This window comes from Rhipicephalus microplus, unplaced genomic scaffold (assembly GCF_043290135.1).
Source record: "Rhipicephalus microplus isolate Deutch F79 unplaced genomic scaffold, USDA_Rmic scaffold_14, whole genome shotgun sequence".
Classification (NCBI taxonomy): Eukaryota; Metazoa; Arthropoda; class Arachnida; order Ixodida; family Ixodidae; genus Rhipicephalus; species Rhipicephalus microplus.
In genome coordinates this window covers 14,353,002-14,375,925 of record NW_027464587.1, presented here as the reverse complement: position 1 = coordinate 14,375,925, position 22,924 = coordinate 14,353,002, and the positions used below count along the sequence as shown (strand labels likewise).

Below are 22,924 nucleotides of genomic sequence, written 5' to 3'. Positions count from 1 at the left end.
CCTTGTAAACATGTCTGCTCTCATATACAATATTTACTTGTATTTGCGAGTTATTTTTTAAAACGTAAATCTCATGAAAATTTTGTACAATTGAATTACTTGAATGCATGCATAATTGCGACTATCATGTACAGAAAGCTGACCTAAAATATTATGTGTTTTTTGCATGGCAGAAACAATATATACAAAATTGATACTATTGTTGTTGTAGAAAATAAGCAGGCAACGTTTGTACACGAATTGTTATATATGACAATCCGCATAAACGTTTGCGATGATGGTGCTATATATATATATATATATATATATATATATATATAATGAGATCTAACAGACAGTAATGCCAAGGAATGTACAGTGGAAGTTATTAGAACCAATGAAATGTAAATAAGAAGAAAGAAAAGTGGATGAAAAAATAACAAGCTGTGAGGAGGAATCGAACCTACGACCTTCGAATTACGCGTTCGATGATTTTTTAAAAACGTCAAAGCTTTGCTGCAAAGGCGAAGCAATGAACGCGATAGCAACGAATTGGAGAGTCAGTGCTGAATGGCACGCAGATCAAAACGTGCCCCGCGTTTTTCACGCAAAATGAGGCATGATACGTACTCACAGGTACAGATGAACGCGACTAAGCGTCTCAGCTGTTACTTTGCTGTGTCTAAAAAACGCACCGTTTTCGCGAACGAAGACTGTGCAACGACTGTGGTGACTTTTGTGCATCCAGTAACTACAACGGAAACACTCTAGCGAAAGCCCAACGCCAACCAAGACGTACATGCACATGCTATAAACGCCCCTGGTCCACCGCTACTCCAATACTCTGAAAAAATTACGCTGGCGGCCACGGAGCGGCGTGACAGTCTACAGAACTTGCAAATATCATCGCTTGCGCGAAAAAAAAAAACTCAGTAACACTTGTGTGCGTGCATATCTACCGAACAAGTCATTTTAAATCATCCGTACAAGTTGACCAGTAGCAAGTGTGAAAACCGACTATCAAAAGAAAAAAACTATCGGCAGCAACAGCCGACAATCTGTGGCTGTTTCTCCAATCAATTTGAGATTTTTCAGAGTTAAAGTGTACATGCTACAAAAAGCTATGCCTTCTCGCTAGTATCCGCATAATATTTGGAGCCGGGAAGCCCTTCGTCACTGTAAATCAAGACGAAATTGTTATTTGTAAAGGAATAACGCAACAATCTTGACTGTGCAACTTGTAAAACTGAAGTGGAATGGCACTTTATTTGAAATAATAGTCACATTACAACTCAACAAGCATGTTCTGGCGTAGCTTAATGCTAGTGTACTCTGTTCAAAATTGGAAGATGGCGAGTTCAAGTCTCATCAAGAGACAAGAGTGGCGATGTGAGCTTGTTGGTGAAACATTTGAAAGAAATTTATGTAGCACGAGGCGACAAAACGAACACAGGAAAGAATAGACTGAGAGGACAGAGCACTACTTGCAACACATTTTAGCATTTGTGGAGGGGGAAGGGAATTGTACAGGTCTGTCACGTCAATTGAGAAGGCTCTTAGCTCTTCATTTTCATGAGCTTTCATGAACCTTAAAATACTATCAGAACTCTTGCCTAAAAACGGATCTCGGACTTGGAGAAGATTGAGCTTGTCTAACAAAAAAGCAGCGAGTTCTTTCTGCCAAGTACCTATTTCCGAGACTATCACTCGAAAAGGAGTGTTAACTTTGTGCGTTTTTGCATTAAAAATACATCAAGCCTATTCTTCTTACTTTTTGAATACTTTTTAGAGTTCCAACTACGTTCATGTTTTTGCACAATTGGATAGCCTTTGCTTTTACTTTGTTCAATGATACGCCATCTTTTATATGGAACACCCTAGAAATAGCATCACTAGCTTTTCCTAAGAACCATGAACGCGAAAAAACTGCGAAGCCACCTTCCTTATCTCCCTGCAAAACACACAGGGAATTATTGTCCAGGTACGACAAAACACGCTTAACAGGAATGTGAGAACGCACAGGTTTACAACGCGAAATGGGGTCAACTCCTTCAGAGGTAATCCTTTCCTCCTCACCTTCAGTCGCACGACGTGCCACGTGACGAACGACAGTCAGGAGTTCTGAATTTGTCCTCTTTCTTTGAAGCCCGAACTTCGGCCCCAACTCTAGGACTTGAATAACGTCATCAGGAAGCTGGAGGTCTTCAGGAACATGAACCTTTCCCTTGGCCATCTGTCGAACACTGGTGACCTGCTCACGAAGATAGTGCAGTTCAGGCATCCAAGGAGCTTTGGTAGCTTGCCCAGCCAATTGCAGGTACCTTTTCAGCAGAGATGCAGCGACAGATCAATCAAAGGAAGTATGAAGATGTGCAAGAAGACGAATCTTGTGCAAGCGAACGTGGCGATACAATTCAGCGCGTAAAAACTTGAGAATCCTCCTTCTTTGGCCACAGGAAGGCAAAAAGCCTTGCTTTGCCACGGCCGAAACGTTACTAAATGCAATTTCCTTTTCAAATTTGCTATATGCAAGTTTATTCAATAAGGAAAATACCCGGACCTGTCGTGCCTTCCCTTCAATTTCTCTCTCTCCATATATATATATATATATATATATATATATATATATATATATATATATATATATATATATATTTATATATATATATATATATTTATATATATATATATATATATATATATATATATATATATATATATATATATATATATATATATATATATATATAATATATATATATATGAGAGGGAAGGTTTTGCTAAATATCTTACGATATGACGAATAACCAACTTGCCCAACAAAAAAGTTTTATTGAAAGCAACTCGTTTACCGGTCGCACATCAGAAGAGACAGCGCATCTACTTGATTTTGACATGGAAGCAAGGGCGAAATACGTAACTTATCAGCTATTCATTGCTTTCAGTTATACGTCGCTTTTGTCGCCCGCCTCTTACGACTTACTGATCCACTTAATAAGAATGGTTTTGATCAACTGGTCGAAGCGCTGCTTGCAACATCGATTCATTATAGTGAGGAGTTGAACGTCCTTTAGCGCGATATGATTATGAGAGACGCTGTAGTGGAGGGTTCCGAAAGTTTTGACCACCTGGGGTTCCTTAACGTGCACTTAAATTTAAGTACACAGGCGTACACAATTTCAGCCTCCATCAGAAATGCAGACGCCGCAGCCAGTATTCGATCCCGTGACCTGTGGTTCAGCAGCCGAGTACCTTAGCTTTTAAACCACCGCAGCGGGGCCCTGCTTGCACCACGGACGAAGCACGAAAAGCAACGAAACATATGTATAATATTTCATATTACAAGTTCTACTCTCGCCGCAACGAAACCGTGCCAGTGCCGCTATACCTTGCGTCAGAAAGTCGCTTGGAAATAAGGCCAAAATATTGTTGTGGCTTGATTGCGTGCCGCAATAAAAAACAATTAAAGAGGAAGTAGGAAAGAAATAATTAAAGCTGAAACAACACGCCCGAAGGCTACCGACGTGTAGAAAGAAAGCCAAGCAGACGCGTTGAAGAAGCTGAGTGTGCCACTGCCAATTGTGTCGAGATGGCAAATGCGACAATTGCACAAAAGAAAAAAAAGTTAGATTTGATTTTTGCTTTATTACTGGTGTATTCACAAGTATCATGTAGCCCTTGTCACCGTTTACCCAAAATGTTCGGATAGGTCTCCTCCTGCAGCTACACAGTACTGAGCCCGCTTCACAACATCACCAGTTTTTTTTTTCGATGACCAACAAAGAAATTCTGCTGTATACATCCATTATTCTGGCCTTCTGGTCATCTGGCGTCTTCGTCTCAGCCATGTACATACGATCTTTCACGTATCTCCTCAGAAAGAAATCCAGCGGAGTGATATCAGGTGACCCAGCGGGCCAGAGGACAGGCCCGTGCCTTCCCATCCACTGTTCATGTAAAGTTTCATACAACCAGATTCGTGCGCGGATGCTGCTATGTGCTGGCGCCACTTCTTGTTGGTACCACTAAAGTGGAAGATGTGACCGAGGAATTTCACAGCAAAATCTATTCACCGTTCCTTTAAGAGTTTCATCCATGTAACGCGGTGCAGTCAGCATGTTATCGACGAAGATGGGACTGATTATATCTCCGGCGTAGATTTAGCACCAAGCATTAAAAGACAACTGGTACTGGTGCCGAGTGCCCTTTACCCAGTGTGGATTGCAGTCACTCCAATGGTAGGCTTTCTGCAGATTTAGTTGGGCGTTTTTGCAAAAACTCGCTTTGTCTATCCAGATTACATTGCCCCGCCGCGGTGGTCTAGCGGCTAAGGTACTCGGCTGCGGACCCGCAGGTCACAAGATCAACTCCCGGCTGCGGCGGCTGCATTTCGAAGGAGGCGGAATCGTTGTAGGCCCGTGTGCTCAGATTTGTGTGCACGTTAAAGAACCCCAGGTGGTCAAAATTTCCGGAGTCCTCCACTACGGCGTCTCTCATAATCATATGGTGGTTTTGGGACGTTAAACTGCACAAATCAATCATACCAGATTACACTACTGAGAAAGTTCAGAAATTCGTCTCTTTTTGTGTGGATCAACTTCGAGAAATCTAGGCGATCCTGCAAGTTCCAATCTTCCAATTAAGCGTTGATGTATGTCAAGGTGGTAGGCATGCAGATCCGAGTTGTTCAATATCCGCCAAACTGACCACTTGGAAATGGTGCCTCGGTGGACAAGTCTCGCACATAAGCTTGAGGGTTTGCTGCCATAAATGCCAGAACTACGGCATATAGGTTGTCTTTGAAAGGTGGAGTTCTCAGCTGCTGTTTTGTGAAATATCCGGTTTTTAAGTAGTTTTCAGAGGTTTTCATAATTTCTCATGATTCCTGATCCGTAGGTCTACCGTCACACTTCCATGATCGATAAATTTTTGTGGCCTTTCTTGTGTTGCCGCATGCGGCTCCTAAGGCAAAAATCATGCTGGTCTTCTGTTCATTCAAATAGGGAATGTTTATTAGCTAGAAGAAAAACGCACCCTCAAACTTTTATGCTGTCTTCGTAAACCCGCCTCTGTGGTGAAAGGCTCCACTGCGAATGAAAACAAATTGGCCCCGTATCTGCGTGTTTCCTGCAAATGCCGTCGAAAGACGATAGTCTTGCGTGTGGAGAAAGTGAACAAAACGTTTATTAGATGTTCTGCTCGAGAAAATTTGTGAATTGTATTCTGGAAGCGCTGCGTTAGAGAGTCTCGATCTGTGCAACGAAAGCTAACGAGCGCATCGAGGCACGTTATGCTGAACGCCATCTGGCAGTTATCTTCAAAAACGAAGAAAGTTGTGCGCACCCGCGGAGAAAGATGCGTGCCTGTCTCGGAGGAGATAAGGAGTAGAACGCAAAGCGGCGGGCAGGTGCGAACACTGTGTCGTCTTAGCAAAGTGTTGGAAACACTTGCCGATGATAATAGTGTGTAAACATTGTATTTTTCGACTTGTATATATTATATTCATGTAGTATTAGTATCTGTGGCGAAATGCTGACCGAAGTCTAAGACACACGGGGCGAGAGCTTCAATGAGCTGCCTAAAAGCAGCTTTTTATCTCACTCCCCATGATCTGTATTGCTCATGAAATAAACATCTATTCTATTCTATTCTTTTCGGGCATCGTGTTGCACTGTCAGCGCAGCGTGATAAACGCTACGGACCTTATAATTACTTGTCTGTACCTTCTCTGTGTGTGCACTATTTTCCATTTATACTGTTGTGTGTTTGCTATTGCGAAGCATATGTTAGGTTAGGTTAATTTGGTTTTTTATGGCGCAAAAGCAGCTAAGGCTATGCTGCGCCAGACACAAGACTTTCAGGAATGGACGCTAAAAAGATGAGATTTTAAAGCTTATTTAACAGGTTATTTTCTTTCAGAAAGTTTAGCAAGTCAGGCAGAGGTACTAGAGGGTCATCTCCTAGGAACAAAGCAGGGTGTAAAGGTACGTGTTGTTTGTATAGCTTGCTGAAATATTTTTGTCTCTGTGTTTCAATGGTAGGACATGTGATTAGGATGTGCATAAGTGTTAACGCTTCTTGGCATTTTTCACACGTTGGTTGTTCTTCCTTTGCGAGTAAGAAGTTGTGTGTCAAGTGTGTGTGTCCAATGCGAAGTCGGCATAATACAACTTCAATAAACCGTTGCTGGTGACGGCAGGTCTTCCATTCCCCGAGTGTGGGTTTCACCAGGTGGAGCTTATTGTTCGTGCAGGTGTCCCATTGCTTTTGCCATTTTGCTAGTAGGGCCAGGCGAATTGTTCTCTGGATATCTTTAAGGGGAATTTTTACTTTTGTTACTGTTTTATGGGCTGCCTGGGAAGCATACTTATCTGCTTTTTCGTTTCCAGGTATCCCAACATGACTTGGGACCCAGCAGAAATGGATGCAGGTTGCCTGACTGTTTAAGTATACCATGTTTAGAATGTCGCCTACTATAGGCTCACATTCGGATTTTATATGTAGTGCTTTTAGTGTGCTTAGTGAGTCGGTGTATATGATTGCTTTCTTGTATTTTTCAGCGATGATTTTCCGAACTGCTTCACTCAAGGCATAAGCTTCAGCTGAAAAAATGGAAAAACTACGAGGTACTTTCACAGAAATTGCGCTTTTCGTCGTCACAATCCCAATACCCACGTGGTCCTCCGTTTTTGAGCCATCTGTGTAAAATTCTTCGTAATCCCTATATTCGTGCTGAAGTGTATAAAATTCTTGGATTATGTGTTCTGGTGGGGTGCTTTTTTTGTTGAAACGGCTAAGTGAAAATTCGCATAGCTGTGACAGGTCAAACCATGGCGGCAGTCTTGGTGGTTTAATAGCGACATCTAGTGATTCAACAGGGATGGTATAAAAGCGGCAGTATTCCTCGAAACGTAGGACAAGTGGTTTGATTAGGTTCGGTTTGTTGAGATAGTGTGAGCGCGAGTCACATTTTGCGGCAATTTCATAGCAGATGTGTTCAGGTGACGACCTTATTCTTAAAACATATGACAAGGTTAGTAATGCTCTTCGATCACATAGAGGGGGCTCATTGCATTCTACGTATAGACTTTGCACAGGTGATGTTCTGTAAGCACCACTTGACAGACGGAGACCGAGGTTGTGTATAGGGTCAAGACGGCGGATGTATGAGTTTCGCGCCGAGCCTTAGACTATGCATCCGTAGTCTAAAATGCTGCGTACAAGGGATCGGTAAATACGTATAAGGCAGAATCGATCGGAACCCCAGTGTTTATGGGAGAGTACTTTGAGCACATTGAGTGCTCTGTTTGCCTTAGTTTTCAGTGCATTTATGTGTGGCAGAAAGTTTAGTTTTCGGTCGAATGTGATTCCTAGAAATTTGTGTTCTTGTTTTACCGGCATGTTGATGTTGTATAGTTTGAGCGCGGGTTCAGGGAACAGTCCTCTCTTTTGTGTAAAGAGAACAGCTGTGGTTTTTTGGGCTGAAAAGCGGAAACCATTTTGGTCGGCCCATTTCGTAAGCCGATTTATTGAAATTTGGAGTTGCCTTTCGCAGGATGATAGGCTGGAGGCTCGGCATGCAATTTGTAGATCATCCACATAGATGGAGTGCATGACTGTACGGGGTATAGCCCTGTTGATGGAGTTCATTTTTACTATAAACAGGGTGGTGCTCAAAACGCAGCCCTGTGGTACACCATTTTCTTGGACAAATATTCGTGACAGTACCGTACCCAAGCGTACTTGAAAAGTTCTATTCGATAAAAAATCGTGTAAGCAGTTCAGCATTCTTCCGCGAATCCCTAAGTTAGCTAGATCTCTGAGAATTCCGTATCTCCAAGTTGTGTCATATGCTTTCTCTAGGTCAAAGAAGACCGAGAGACAGAACTGTTTGTGTAGAAATGCTTGTCGTATTTCTTGTTCCAGCCTAACAATGTGATCAGTGGTGGAACAGCCCTTTTTGTATCCGCACTGGTGTGCGTCTATTAGGTGCTCCGATTCCAGAGTGAAGGTAAGTCTAATATTTATGATGCTTTCGTGAGTTTTTGCAAGGCAACTTGTTAATGCAATGGGCCTGTAGCTACTTGGGGTTGTTGGGGGTTTACCAGGTTTTAGGAATGGTATGACTATGGCTTTTTTCCAATCTTCAGGCATTATGCCAGAGTCCCATATTTTGTTGAAGAATTGGAGAAGTGCCCGTGTGGATGCTTGGGATAGGTGTGCCAACATTGCGTAGTGTATTTGGTCAGCCCCTGTTGCCGTTTTTTTACCGGCAGAGAGTACCCTGTTCAATTCGTGCAGCGTAAGCGGAAGGTTATAACTTTCATTTGAGGTACTGCTAGTAGGCAATCTTTGTCTTTCTGCATTTTCTTTGTATTTCAGGAATGTATTGGTGTAATTTGCTGAGCATGATACCTTATAAAAGTGTTCTCCTAATAGGTTGGCCTGGTCTTCTAGTGTTGATTGTGTGTCTGGACATGTGAGCAGTGGTATTGTGTAGGAGGAGTACTCTCCTTTGAACTTCCTCACCTGGTCCCAGATGTGTTTAGATGTGACTGAACTGTTAATTGATGATATGTATTTTTGCCATGAATCCTTTTCTGCCTGTCTTCGAATAAATCGGGCTCTGGCTTTTGCCTGTTTGAAGTTGATGAGGTTGGTGTACGTGGGGTATCTTCGTAGAATTCCCCAGGCCTTATTTTGTAGTTTTTTGGCATCAGTACACTCGTTTGTCCACCAAGGATTGAATTTCTTGCGTACGATGCCGGATGATTGCGGTATTGCTTTTTCTGCTGCTAAAATTAACACTTTGACGAACTCTTCGTTTAGTTCCTCAACAGAAAGCTCCGATGAGAAAACTTCATCGAGCTTAGCGTTTTCTGTGAAAACTGGCCAGTTCGCGAGCTGCAGTTTCCACCGGCGTGGCCTGCTTGTTAGAGTTGGGTAAGATGGTATGAGTTTTATGATGCCGGGTTGATGATCACTACCATAAGACGTGTTGAGGACGTCCCATTTAAAATCATTAAAAATACACGATGAACACATGGCGAGATCTAAGCAACTAAAAGTGCGCGAGGTTGGTGAAAAGTAGGTAAAAGTACCGGAATTAAGAAGGCAGATGTCATTTGATAAAATGAAATCTTCCACGGCTTGCCCTCTTGCGTCAGTTTTGTCGCTACCCCAAAGGGTTGAATGAGCATTGAAATCCCCAACTAAGATAAATGGTTTTGGCAACTGTTCCACTAGATTTTCTAAGTTTTTGGTGGTGAAAAGGGTGTGAGGTGGGATATACAGTGAGCAGATGGTGATGGTCTTGTATGATAGGATGGTGACGGCTACGGCCTCGAAAGATGTGTTTATTTGGACATCTCGCGTAGGAGTGCTGCCCTGCACCACTATGGCTACTCCTCCTGAAAGACGGTTGCAATGTTCGCGGTCCTTTCGGGCAACTTTGAAGCCTTTTAGGAAGTGGCTGTGTTTTGTACCAAGATTTGTCTCTTGGAGGCAAAAAGCTACTGGTGAGAATTTGTTAATGATGTCCTTTATGTCACCTAAGTTATGAATTAAGCCTCTACAGTTCCAATGTACGATAAAAGCCATGGCATAATAAAATTAAGTAAATATACTTCTGGGGATTGATTGGTATAAAAGATGATAGGTGACAATATTAAGAAATAGAAATAGAAAGAAATACGATAACCATTACGGTTATCGCTTACTTATTGTGGTTACAGGGACTTTGTCCTTGTCCTGTTTGGTACGCTCGAGAGAGCGCTTGTCCTTTGGTGTCGATGACACCGGAGTTTTGTGGTCGATCTCCATTGCCTTGTCTGAGGCGCTGGAAGATCGAGAGTGAGGCGCTGAGAAACGAATCTCAGGCCTTGGCACTCTATTGAGTTTAGGGCCCAGGGAGACCGGAGTCTGCGGGCCCTTTGATGTGCATGGAGCAGCTGGCGCTGCTTCTTTTACGGGGGCGGTTTGAGTCACCATAGAACCACTGGGTGTGGTAGCGGTTGACTCCTGAGGCCTTTGTGACGCTGCCCCCGACTGCGTCACATCGGCGTAACTTTTGTGGTACAGGTATGATAGCCTTGTTCGCGCTTCGCTGAAGGATATTTTTTCTTTGACGGTCAGAGCGATCACTTCTTTTTCTTTTTTCCAACATGGGCATGACCGGGAATACGCTGGGTGTTCCCCGTCACAGTTAACACAGTGGGGTGAGGATGAGCAGTTTTCTGATTTGTGGTCGTTTGCGCTGCATTTTGCGCATGTTTCTTTGCCTCTGCAAGAGTGCGAGGCGTGTCCGAATCTCTGACATTTGAAACAGCGTCTGGGGTTGGGAATGTAGGGTCTGACATTTATTTTTAAGTACCCAGCCTTAAGAGAGGTGGGCATTTCACATGTTCCAAAGGTTAGTATTACGTGTTTGGTGGGCACTTCCTGATTATTGCGACGCATTACAATTCTTTGAACTTTGATGACGTTTTGGTCTTGGAAACCTTCGAGGAGCTCTTCGTCACTAAGGCCTAAGAAGTCTTCCTCAGAGATTACTCCCCTGCTGGTGTTTAGAGAGCGATGGACCGAAACGGTGACAGCTGTTTCTCCAATGCTGGTTAGTTGGGACAGCTTAGGCACTTGGTCTTTTTCGGTTAGCTCCAAAAGGAGGTCACCGCTTGACATTTTGGATGCTTTGTATGTGGGCCCTATTTTTTCTTTTAGGCACTTGGCCACCAAAAATGGGGATAATTTTCTTAGACATGTGCTGTCACTGTGGATAATGTGGTACTTCGCAAAAGTAAATTTAGTTTCTTTCGAGACGTGAAAACTTGCTTCGGTGCGGCCTCTCTTGCGAGACCGATCAAGGTCGGCGGATGCTTGTAAAGCCATACAAGTATGAATGTGTTCGGTAACAGCGGCGACCACCCACCACGGAGCCCAACAAGGGGACGCGGTTGGACTTGTTGAAACAAGCCCTCCCGACGCCAGCCGTACGCTGTCACTATAACCCAATGTAATTATCCAAGGTGGGATACCTACACAAGGTTAACCCTTGCCGCCATGAATATCGGAAGTAAACGGAAGAGAGTAGAAGACAGGACAGATAAATAGTAAGAGATAAAGACGAAGATGTAGGGAGAGAGAGATAGGAAAAGGCGACTGCCGATTTCCCCTGGGTGGGTCAGCCCAGGGGTGCCGTCTACGTGAAGCCGGGGCCAAAGGGGTGTGTTGCTTCTGCCGGGGGGCCTTAACGGTCCAATCACCCAGCGTCGGCTCAACCCCCAGGATCCCCTTTTCCCCGGACACGGCAAAGCCACGCACGGCTAGGCGTGGGAGGGAGTAGAAACTCCCCCGTTAGCTCGGGTCCGTGGTGTCGCTACACACCAAACGCCTACTTGCGCAGGCGCCCCTGCGGGGCGAAGCATATGTATTTGTTCATTTTCTTTTACTTGTTAATTGTGGTTTACTAGTTGACTTCTCGATAAATCTAAGCTTTATTGTAGGTATTCTTTTTAATGATATTACCATTCCTGCTTGGGTCCGAATAGGGCCTGCAGGGTTTGTAAATAAAATAAATAATGAAATACAGGCACAAATACGAAACATCTACGTGTTGTTACGGTGTCTCCGATATGCGCAATATTTGCTTTTTAATTGACAATCGCACAAGTGTGAACGCTGAAACTTGAGCAATATTGGTGGGCGCTGCGAATGGGGTGGCCGTTTGGGGTATCGTTTGTTCAATTTGGTGCTATAAGTGGGATCGTTACCGCGGACAAACATACCAAAATTTTGGTGTCGTAGGTGCCCGAAAAAGACTACCGTCTTTGAAGAAAACCCGCCGTGGTGGTCTATATGCTAAGGCACCCGGATGCTGACTCATCGGTTGCGGAAATAAATCCCGGCTGCGGGGGCTGCATGTCCGATGGAGGCGGAAATATTGTAGGCCCATGTGGTTAGATTTGGGTGCACGTTAAGGAACTCGCGGTGGTCGAATTTGCCGGAGCCCTCCACTACAGCGTCTATCATAATCACGTTGTGGTTTCGGGATGGTAAACCCCACATATGCAAGAAAAAACAGCTGTCTACTCGCAATATACTCAAAGCAAACAACAGTAACTGCCCGTTTAACATCAAAGGCTGCGGCGGCTGCATTTCCGATGAAGGCGGAAGTGTTGTAAGCCCGTGTGCTCAGATTTGGGTGCACGCTAAAAAACCCCGGGTGGTCTAAATTTCCGGAGCCCTCCACTACGGCGTCTCTCATAATCAAATGGTGGTTTTGGGACGTTAAATCCCACATATCAATCAATCAATCAATCATTGAATCAATCAACATCAAACATGACTTGTTTTTTAGACATGCACGGCGCACGTGGCAAATAATACACGGACGCGTTCGAGCTTATTTTTTCTCTCACCCATTTATTTCATTTTGCCGAACTGATATTTTGAAATACTCTACGCCTGTTTCGTTGCTTTTAGGGTTTCATCCGTGGTACAAGCAGCGCTTCAACCATGCTGCGGAAAGCCATTTTTACCAGGTAGGTCAGTATCATCAGAGGTGCGTGTGAAAAGTGACGTGTAACTGACAGGAAGGAATCGAGGATAGGCCGCGTAGCTTGCTGCTGCTTTCATATAGCGATCAAGTGGGTGCGCTGTCTTTTCAGATGTGCGACCGGCCATGGAATCGCTTTCAATCAGCTTCTTCGGGGGCACTGCGTTATGGTGTGGCTGTGAGCAATTTGACGGGGTACTTTTCATATTCCGTGGGGATCGCTCAACAGTCAGAAAAACTGAGTACGTAATTCATAAGCTACTGCAAATAGCGCAGTTAGATGCGCCACGTGGTTGACTATAACTGGCTCATTGACGCTTCAACAATAGAATGGCAGTTCTAGAATTAGACGTTTACATAATTCACATAAATAACTGTATTTAAGATATACTGTACCATCGGCAGATCCACTGTGCTTGGAGCAGTATGCATTAAGTTTTTTTGGAGTAACTCTAGCAGCTTTTTTTAAATCACGCTGCGAGTTACCTTGGACCCTACGGGGTGACCACTGAACGGTTGTGCAGCAGAACAGTTAATTTTTTCAACAAAGAAGCTTGCTACCAGAGACGCTGCCTGCGTCGGCATTGCAAGGTGAGATAGGGAGCAACGCAGGAGTGAAGAGAGAAGGAAGAAGTGGACCTGCTAGTGCAATGGGGGTTTAAACGCTGCGTGGAGGGTTGCCGAGAGAGAGGAAAGAGCGAGTGTCATCGATGATATCACTATTATCGATTGTATTGAAGTGATCCATAATTTAAACTTCTAAAGTAACATCATACAATTAAAGGTATGCATTATGTGGTTGATTTACACACTTGGGATCGCTATCACGTTCAACTTTTAACAGAGAAGCTTAGGGATCACCCAATTTTTTACCATTTTCACCTTTCTTTATTTAGTGGTGACAAACTGCGTAATTCATTGATTAGTTTTTTTTTTTCTTTTCACGAGAGGGCACATACGTTTGAATGCAGTGGAGTGACTGACTGACTTAAGTGAACTTTATTTTGTCCTGAGAAGACAAGTCCCTCAAAGGCGGCTCGTTCGCGGGCCGCGTCCACGACGGAACCAGGAGGTGGAACTTGACGGCCAGGTCATTGGCTCTCTGGACAGACCGAAGTTGATCTTCCTGTTTCGGACTTCTGAGAAGAGCGGTCCACTGTTCCTCCGAGGCTGAATACCCTGAAGCCGCGCGCAGCATGGGGCATTGCCACAGCATATGTTGCGAATTGCATCTCGGGAGCTCACATCGAAGGCAGCCCGGCTTTATTTCACTAATAAAACGCAAATAAGAGATAGGTGAAGGGTAAGCATCTGTTTGTAACAGACGTAAAGTGAGAGTTTGCGGTCTCGTTAGATGAGGATAAGGTAGAGGGAACTTTCTGCGCTCAAGGCGGTCGTGCTAACAAATTTTGTTGTAAGTAAGGAGTTGGTCCCGCTGCCATGTCTTGCCCTCGGGCCTTGGGCCGCCCTCTCTCCTGGCGCGGCGAGTAAGGTCTCGCACCGGGGAGTGAGCTAGCTCGTTGGCGTTAGCCATGGAGGTGAGCATCTTGGCCCATGTGGCCGGGAAACCAGATCAAGTGTTTAGTATTGGCCCACGTTGCACGAGAGAGCACACGGGCTGCCTCTTTACAAACCGAGCTGGCGCAAAAGGCCTTAGCTGTGGCTTTGGAGTCTGTGTAGACTGTTGTGCGATTCGTAGTCGCCAAAGTTAACGCTATAGCTACCTGTTCCGCGTGGTCTGCATCCGTGGTGGAAGTGTTAGAGAAGTGAGGTGTTCACATTGTAGTGACGTAACGGCTGCTACGGAGTGCTTGAAATTAACGTATTGTGCGGCGTCCACGAAAGCTACTGAATTTGGCACTGCAGCAGCCGTTTTGAGCAGGGCGACTGCTCTTGCCTTACGTCGGCCGGGTTTGTATTGCGGGTGCATGTTACGTGGGAGCGGGGAAATGATGAGGCGTTCACGAAGCTCTGACGGCAGCGTGGACTCTCTTTGGTTGATGATTGGGGAGCTTATTTGGAGATACGCCAGGAGTTGACGTCCCGCCTCAGTCGAGGAGAGTCGAGTAATCTGGGCTAGCTTCTGGGCCTGAACAATGGCACTGAAAGTGTTATGGAGGCCTAGCGCCATAAGTTTCTGTGTGTTGGTTTGTATGGGGGGCCCAAGCACCTCTTTGATACTCTTTCTGATCATCAGATTAAGCTTGTTCTCATCTGTTTTAGTCCAGGGGTGAGCTACGGCTACATAATTGATGTGGCTCATGAGAAAAGCGTGGAAGAAACGCCGTAGATTTTCTTCCCATAGTGAACCTCGTTTGTTGGCAACGCGTTTGATCAGCTTAGACGTGGAGTCTGCTTTAGTGGCTATGCGCTCTATGCTGTGCCCGTTCCTGGCGTCCTCCTGTAGGATCACTTCTAGTATACGCACTGAAGTGACTTGTGGTATTTGCTTACCGTCTTCTGTGTATACAGAGATGGGAGAAATGGGGATCTATTTAGGGCCTATTTTCAGCCTGTAGAGTAAAAGTTCAGATTTTTCAGCTGATAGCCGTAAGCCCGTTTGTCGGAGGAAGGCCTTCACCTTGTCCACCACCGTCTGTAGATTGCGCTCGATGGCCCCGTCGCTACCGCTCCCTCACCAGATGGTAATATCATTGGCGTAGACTGCGTAGCCCAGGCCATCGATTGAGCTCATTTCTCTCGAGAGAGCACTCAAAGCTAAGTTAGAGAGAAATAGAGAGAGAACCCTCCCGGTGGAGTGCCTCTGAGGCCCAAGTCGTACGTCTTGGAACCCACACAGACTAGTCTGATGGCTTTGCGGTCTTCACGAATGCATTGAAGCGGTTACCGAGTCCAGCGTCAGCAATCGTTTGTAGTATGTGCGAGTGCTTAACGTTGTCGAATGACTTTTCTAGATCTAGTGCAAGCACGGCCCTGGTGTCCCTGGACTTGTCCGTTATCATCTTGTGCTCAGAATAAGAATGACGTCCCGTGTCGACATGGGCGGGCGGAAGCCTATTTGATTAAAAGGGAGGAGGTGTCTCTCTTCCGGATGTTTCGTGACCCGTTTGAGAATGACGTGCTCAGCCACCTTGCCCACACACGAGGTGAGGGAGATGGGCCTGAGTGAGCCAAGCTCAAAGGCTTTGCCCGGCTTAGCTATGAGCACGACGGCGGCTTCACGCTACTCTAGCGGTATTTTGCCGGATTTCCATACCTCGTTGATGTGTTTAGTGAGGAGGTCTATGTCCTCGTCCGCTAGATTTTCGAGTAGTTTGTTTGTGATCCCTTCTGGGCCAGGGGCTGATCTACAGTTCAGCTCAGCGAGTACTGCCCGCACCTCCACACTGGTGAAGGGACAAACCAATGGTTCCTATTTCGTGTGCATTGGAGTTGGGGGGTAATCCGTGTCTGAGCTCTATTCGGTACAGAGGTAGTGTGTTGCGAGCTCGCGTGTAATCTGTTCGTCCGTAAAATTTTCCTTGCGAAGTTTATGAATTAAGCGATCTATGGTGAGTTGCTGATTGGATTTCGTGGGTTTGTCCCCCAACAAATGTTTAAACAGGTTCCATTTAGCTCCATTGCTCATTTGGGCGTCCACCGAGTTGCATACCTCGTCCCATTGCTGTCTAGCTAAAGTGCGACTGTGCTCTTCGCTTTGATTGTTGAGCTCCGCGATCTTTTTGCGAAGACGGCGGTGGAGCTTTTGGGTTTTCCATTTTGCCTATAGGGCTTGCTGCGCCTCGATGAGGTGAGCATGTTGGCTAGCCATGCGCTCTACATCGCGAGTGGTTTTTATTTCTTTTGTGGTTCTCGTTACATCCTCTTGTAACCAAACGAACAGGTTTCGAACAGAGGTGTAGGTGTTGTCATCTTGACTTCTAAGGGTGCGAAAGGATCCCAGTCCACTACCTCAAATTTAGGCGGTGGTGGACCAGATGCGGCTATGGTGATGCTACAGATGTAGTGATCACTACCTAGGTTTACCTGTGTGTCAATCCATGTAGAGTTGCGGATGTTTCACACTAGTGCTGAGCCTGGAGTAGTATTTCTCATTACTGAGTTATCCGTGTGTGTAGGAAACGCACTCTCTGTGAGTCGAGTGAGACAGTGGTGTGCTATCTGCGTGGCAAGCGCTTTGCCTTTCTAGTGGAGGTATCTGTAACCCCAATCGGGGTGCGCAGCGTTGAAATCGCCTGCAATCAATAGCGGGTTGTCGTCTGATATCTTGCATGCCTTCTGAAAGAGAACTATGAAGGTTTTTGTGCTGTCGGCAGGTGAGCTGTATACGTTAAGAAGAAAGACCGACCGTTTGAAGTGCGGGTCCAATACAAGTGGCAATTCCTCGTTTATCTTTCTTAAAGATTGACTCTATGTGGTATCCTCGCAATGCGGGACGCTCGGTGAGCGCCTCCTGAAAGAGGAGGACAGAAGAGTTCTCGGCGTTTGAGCGCTATAATTGTTGTAAGGCGTCCTTCTATTTAGGGAAGCTGAGGCAATTCCATTGCCAAATGAGGAGATTGTTTGAGGTAGCCATGAAAAATGATAAAGTATTGGTTGGCCCTGCATCTGTTGATGCCGGTCGGCTTCTAGGATTTGTACTCGGATTGTTATTTCCGTCATTTGAAGCTTCGGCGGGTTTATTTCGGACAGTACGTCAGCACGGAACTGTTCTAGCAGCGCCGTCAGGTGTGCTATAATGCTCGACATTGTTAGAGGTTCTTCGGCCTCTAGCGCAGGGCCTGCGCACTTTTTCGCACTCCGTGCTGCGTTAGAGGCATAGGGAGTTTCACTCGCATTGCTCTTGAGGCTGGGGTGTTTCAAGAAGCGCCTTGACATCAGAAAGCTCTTTGCAAAGGAAAGTATTCTCGCGTTCTAAAGCTTGAATTTTGTCTGCTACCGGCTGTGGCAATGATCTGGAGTGCGCGGTGGGGCGGGTCTCACCTTTACCGGCGACCTTGTCGACCCGAATGGACTTGGTGGTGTCTGATGCCCGTGAACTGCTCAGTGTACGATTTATTTGAATTTTAGCATGATAATCTCTACACAACTATCGGGAGCATCGGCGAGTACGTGAGTCGAACGCACTTAGAAACAGTAGAGTGTGGGGTCGTCATCAGCCTAGCTGAAATCGGAGTGGCTCATTTCCGCGGTAAGCTGGCATAGTCTACAGGGTAGACAGCATAAACTGGTTTTGTGATCGTACAAACCGTCAAATACTTACCTTTCGCATCCCTTGCTGAAAAGCGGCCACTCGGGAGTACTGTCACGGGCTGGGAAGATACCTGAGAATGATGACGACGACGTGCTGAGCGGAATGTGCGTGAACTGAAACGGCAGATGTTATACAAGATTGCATTGCAGAATGCCGCAACTAAATTATTATTTGCATAAAGTTGGTCTAAAGGCGTCACCTTTATGTTAGATTTGCGGAGAAATGGAAACGATAGATTATTTCTTTTTGTTCTGTCGCCGAATGCTTATCAGCGGGAAAGATACCTTTTAGCTCCACTTGAAAAATTGGGTTTAGAAATAAATGTGGCAGTGAGCAGTAATTTCATCATTTGGCAGCATTGAATTTTGCTATAGCCACAGGGACGTCTGCTCTGCGGTATTCGACTACATAAGTCAAACGAAGCAAATGCCATGATAAACAGCCTGTATGTATGTATATATATATATATATATATATATATATATATATATATATATATATATATATATATATATATATATATATATATATATATATATACATATATATATATATATATATATATATATGGTGGGGTGATATTCAATGGATCCGGTGGAAAATGCAGTATAAAAAGAGGTCGACAAACGTGCGAAAAAACACTAGTTTTACTAACGTTTCGGCAGGTGGGCCTGCCTTCGTCGGAGTGAATCACTCCGACGAAGGCAGGCCTTCACTCCGACGAAGGCAGGCCCACCTGCCGAAACGTTAGTAAAACTAGTGTTTTTTCGCACGTTTGTCGACCTCTTGTTATACTGTATATATATATATATATATATATATATATATATATATATATATATATATATATATATATATATATATATATATATATATATATATATATATATATATATATATATATATATATATATATATATATATATATATATATATATATATATATATATATGTGTGTGTGTGTGTGTGTGTGTGTGTGTGTGTGTGTATGTATTGATTAGCAGTAGTATAAGCAGTAATAGATAAGCAGTATATATATCAAGCGAGTGTCTCCTGTGATTCCAGTGATAAATAGACATTGGCTTGAGCGAACAAACGTACTAAAGTTTTTATTACTCCTATGTTTCGGCCGGAGTCCGGCCTTCGTCAGGGAATACATTGAAAACGTCAGCGTGCTGCTTATATACATTGGGGGGCCCCAACACGTGTCTATTTAATATCTAATGTCACATAAATGACAGTGGCACACAAATCAACGTGCGAAACAGCACGATTTGATAACGACAGGACTATATCAAGAAATGATAATATACGACGAAGTCTGCGCAGCAAAAAACAGGCGTTTTTCACAGTCACAGAAAGGATCAGCATTATAACATGGGTGAATATGTACAGCGAATGCATTTACCGAAATTGCGGTAAAACAACTCGATGAACTAACAAGAAACATAGGTAAAAAACCAGCAACAATGCGCTAAAAGAACTAACAAAAACAGGTGTAAAGCAACGAGAACAGCAATATCAAGAAAACATAGGTGGATTATGTGGCAATGGTGATTTAAAAAAAAACACTTAGGTAAAAGTGAGACACACGGCATTCATGAGAATGAAATATAACAGAATTGTAGGTAACAGGCTGAAAACTGAAGAAAGCGGCCGACATGCGATATGGAATTTAGCCTTGTTCATGACATAGTGATCCCGTTGCTGAACGTGCGCCCAGGAACGTTACATTTCCCGCGCTTTCGTTAATGCCTAATGACACTGCTTTAAATTTGTAGATGAGAAATGATTCACGTGCTTCCCGTTCATGGTGAGATTTAAAACTAGATTCTAATATGGTTGCTGTTAGGTTATCGAAAGAACGTCCTGTCGCATTCAGGTGCTTAGATAGGGGTCGGTTAAGAAAATTTGTGACATGCGCCTTGTGGTTATTAAACCGCAGTCTGAATGGTGTCGCAGTATGGCCTAAGTACTGAAGCTTACAGACTGAGCACTCATGTAGGTACACACAGTTACTCGTATCGCTATCGTAATCACCATTAATTTTCATTGTGAAATTTGACGCCGAGCTGTGGGCTGAAATAGATATGTTCATGTGAACGCAAACCTTGCAACGTGGTTCGCCACAAGGGTGGCAACCTAAATAGGCAGGATGAGTTAGTACAGATGAAGTCAGCATATTGTGCAAGTTTCTCGACCGGCATTACACTACACGTGGCGATTGCAAAAATATGTTTTTGAGATGGTCACTCTGCATAAGAATGTTGTGGTGCCTTCGTAGGATGTGGTTACCGTTTGGTGCTTATGCGGAATGCGTTAAGATGAGGTTTGTAGATGGTCGCTGTTGAGCAGGCTTGTTGAAGTGGAGGAGCACGCTCCTGTACATTTCATTAGCACGTTTAATGGCATCGTCAATTATTTTAGGAGGGTACTTTTGTCTTCTTAGCGCATCACTGAGCTTGTCACAATTATCCCTGAAGTCAGATTGTGCGGAGCACAACCTTTTAAAACGGAGCGCCTGGCTGTACGGAATCCTTGTCTTGTTTTGTCTTACGTGGCTACTTTCAAAATGAAGGTAGCGGTGTCTATCAGTCGACTTTCTGTAAAGCTTTGTCGTTAGTTTATCACCTGATATGCATACCGTGACTTCCAGAAAGTTTATGTTTGATGCTGAGTAGACAAGCGAGAAGGAGATTGATGGTTGAAAATTGTTAAAGCTTGCCACAAAAGACAAAAGTTCAGTTCCCCCGTGATGCCATATCAAAAAGATATTGTCGATAAAACGCCTACAGTAAAACCGTTTTAGGGCGCACGTGGCAAGAAACCTGTCCTGCAATGTGCCCATGAATATATTGGCGTAATTCGGTCCTATTTTCGTGCCCCTTGAGGTGCCACTCGTCTGTACATAGTAGCTTTGATTGAATTCTAAGCTATTTAGTTGCAGAATTAGTCTTAAAAAAGAGGCTAGAGTTGAGCTGTCAATAGGTTTGTCTAGTGAAGATTCTTCATATGCATGTATTACGGACAGAATGCTGTCGTCATGCGGGATATTCGTGTATAGAGAAGCCAGGTCTAGAGTGACTAGTGGCGCTTTGTCGGGGACGTCAAGATCAGCAATGTCACTCAATAAATGGTTAGTGTCTCGAAGAGACTAGGAAAAGAAGGCGGGAATTTCTCTGATGATAGCGTCAATGTAGCCGGAAAGAGGCTCAGTAACCGTACCAATAGCCGAAACTATTGGACGACTGGGGTTATTTGGTTCGTTCACCTTTGGTAATAAATAAAACCTTACTGCAATAGGACTAAGCGCTATTGGTGATTCCATCGTCTTTTTACTGATGCACCCTTTTTGTATAAGTTCCCCAAGGACCTCGGTAATAATGCGTTTGAAGTCCTCAGTTGGGTCGTGACCGAGCTGCCTATAATATGCAGTGTCACCTAACTGTCTCAATGCTTCAGTGATATAGTCAGAGGTATTCATTACCACTACTGCACCGCCTTTGTCAGCGGGCCTAATGACAATGTCTGAACGGTTCTTCAATGTCCTAATGGCTTTCCTTTCATTTGATGTCAAGTTGTGTTTGAAAGAATTTTTCTGGTTATATGCTTCAAGAATATTGTGTTGGATAGCTGAAATGTACATATCAAGGCACTTGTCACGTTGTACCGGTGGTGTCCAATGTTTACTGGATGACATGCTGTTGGTTGAGGATCGTTCATGAAAAAATTCGCGTAGTCTTATGTTCCGCGCGAAGTCGTCAAGGTCCTTTACGAGCTTAAATTCATTGTACCTGCCAGTTGCCGGACAGAAGTTGAGACCACGAGAAAGAAGAGACATTTCATGGTTTTTAAGTTTGATGTTCGAGATGTTGATAATGTTAGTAAACTGGTTTTCAATATCAATAGCCTGACCGCATATATTTGAAGCGCTGGTGGACGGGAGTGCTGGTAGCGGTGGAGGTAGAACGTTATCGCGAACCATTTTTACAGATTTCCTTGCTTGGATTTCTAATCTCTTCCTTTGTTCGTAATCTTGAAGCAAAATACGTTCGTCGGAACTAACTGAATCGGCGCTTCGTAGCTGCCTTTCTTGGTTGCTTAAGTTCTTTGCCAATGAGCTGGAGTGTTTGATTACAATGCGGGTAAAGTCCAAAGACGCTTTGCCCAGTGTGTCATTCCCACGTTCTAAATTATGGCTAGACATTTCCGATGTAGCTGGTTTGAAATAAAGCTGAAGGCCTTTTGGTAGTTTTTGTGAAGCTACGTATGACGACAATGTAAACGCATGCATTTCACATCGCAGACATTTTTCAACAACTTTCCTAATCTTTAGGAAATTACTGAAGTATACAGTTACACTGGTGAGGGCTTTTGCGAGTCAATCACGGGAAGTAGTCACAGTTGTAGAGCGCTTAGCACTTCTCAAAGAATATAAATGAGAACATGAAGAATCAATTTCAGACCTTTTAGTTGCGTTGCGGGAATGCCTCTGTGATTGAGGTGGCAAACTTGCGTCGGTAGAAGGTCTTTGTGGACTCGGTGTGCTGGCGAAAGCCTGGCTTGTGCGTGGATGTGAGGGAGGTAGCAAGCAAGTCGAATACCGCTTGGATGGCTGGGTGGTTGCGTCGTCGCCCCAGGAAGACGGTGACGAATTGAAAAGATGACGAAAGGAGAAGCGCTTGATGTGACTGGCCATCACTGCAACTCCTTCAAAACTAGGGCGAAGGCCATCGGCTGCAAAGACGCGATTTGACGGGAACCATTTGAAGGCATGGTCGATGAAATACACTTGTCTAGAGCGTCGACAAAACATACGCAAGCGGCTGTTAAAGTCGCACGCCTCACGGTTGCAGTGTCGGACCAAAGCTTCGTTGTGGCCACCACGGCGGTGGTTTAGGCTCCGAGGAAGGATCAGACTGGCGTATATACGATGGATGTTGGCCCTTTTGCTAAAAACAACACCTAGAAGGTGCTTGTACTTTGAGATGGTCACACGTCCGCTGCTTTTCACCAAATCATTGGTGTCAATGTGGATGATCAGATGTGTCATCGTGGGTGGAACCAACTTCAAGAGTTCCGGGACATCGTCTATACCCGCACCGGGCTTGCTAATGAAGGCTGGTGTGCCTTCTTAATGTCGGTCAAAGTGAGCTGGCCGCAAGAAGAGACGTCGG

At 44.5% G+C, this 22,924-nt stretch overlaps 1 long non-coding RNA gene across 1 annotated transcript; it reads left to right on the top strand.

Moving 5' to 3' along the window:
- The first annotated feature begins 6,402 nt into the window (after positions 1-6,402).
- Positions 6,403-12,505, top strand: LOC142784492 (uncharacterized). Its single transcript, XR_012888650.1, has 3 exons — positions 6,403-6,605; positions 7,906-7,990; positions 12,460-12,505. It is a non-coding gene; the product is annotated as an uncharacterized LOC142784492 (long non-coding RNA).
- Positions 12,506-22,924: the final 10,419 nt, after the last annotated feature.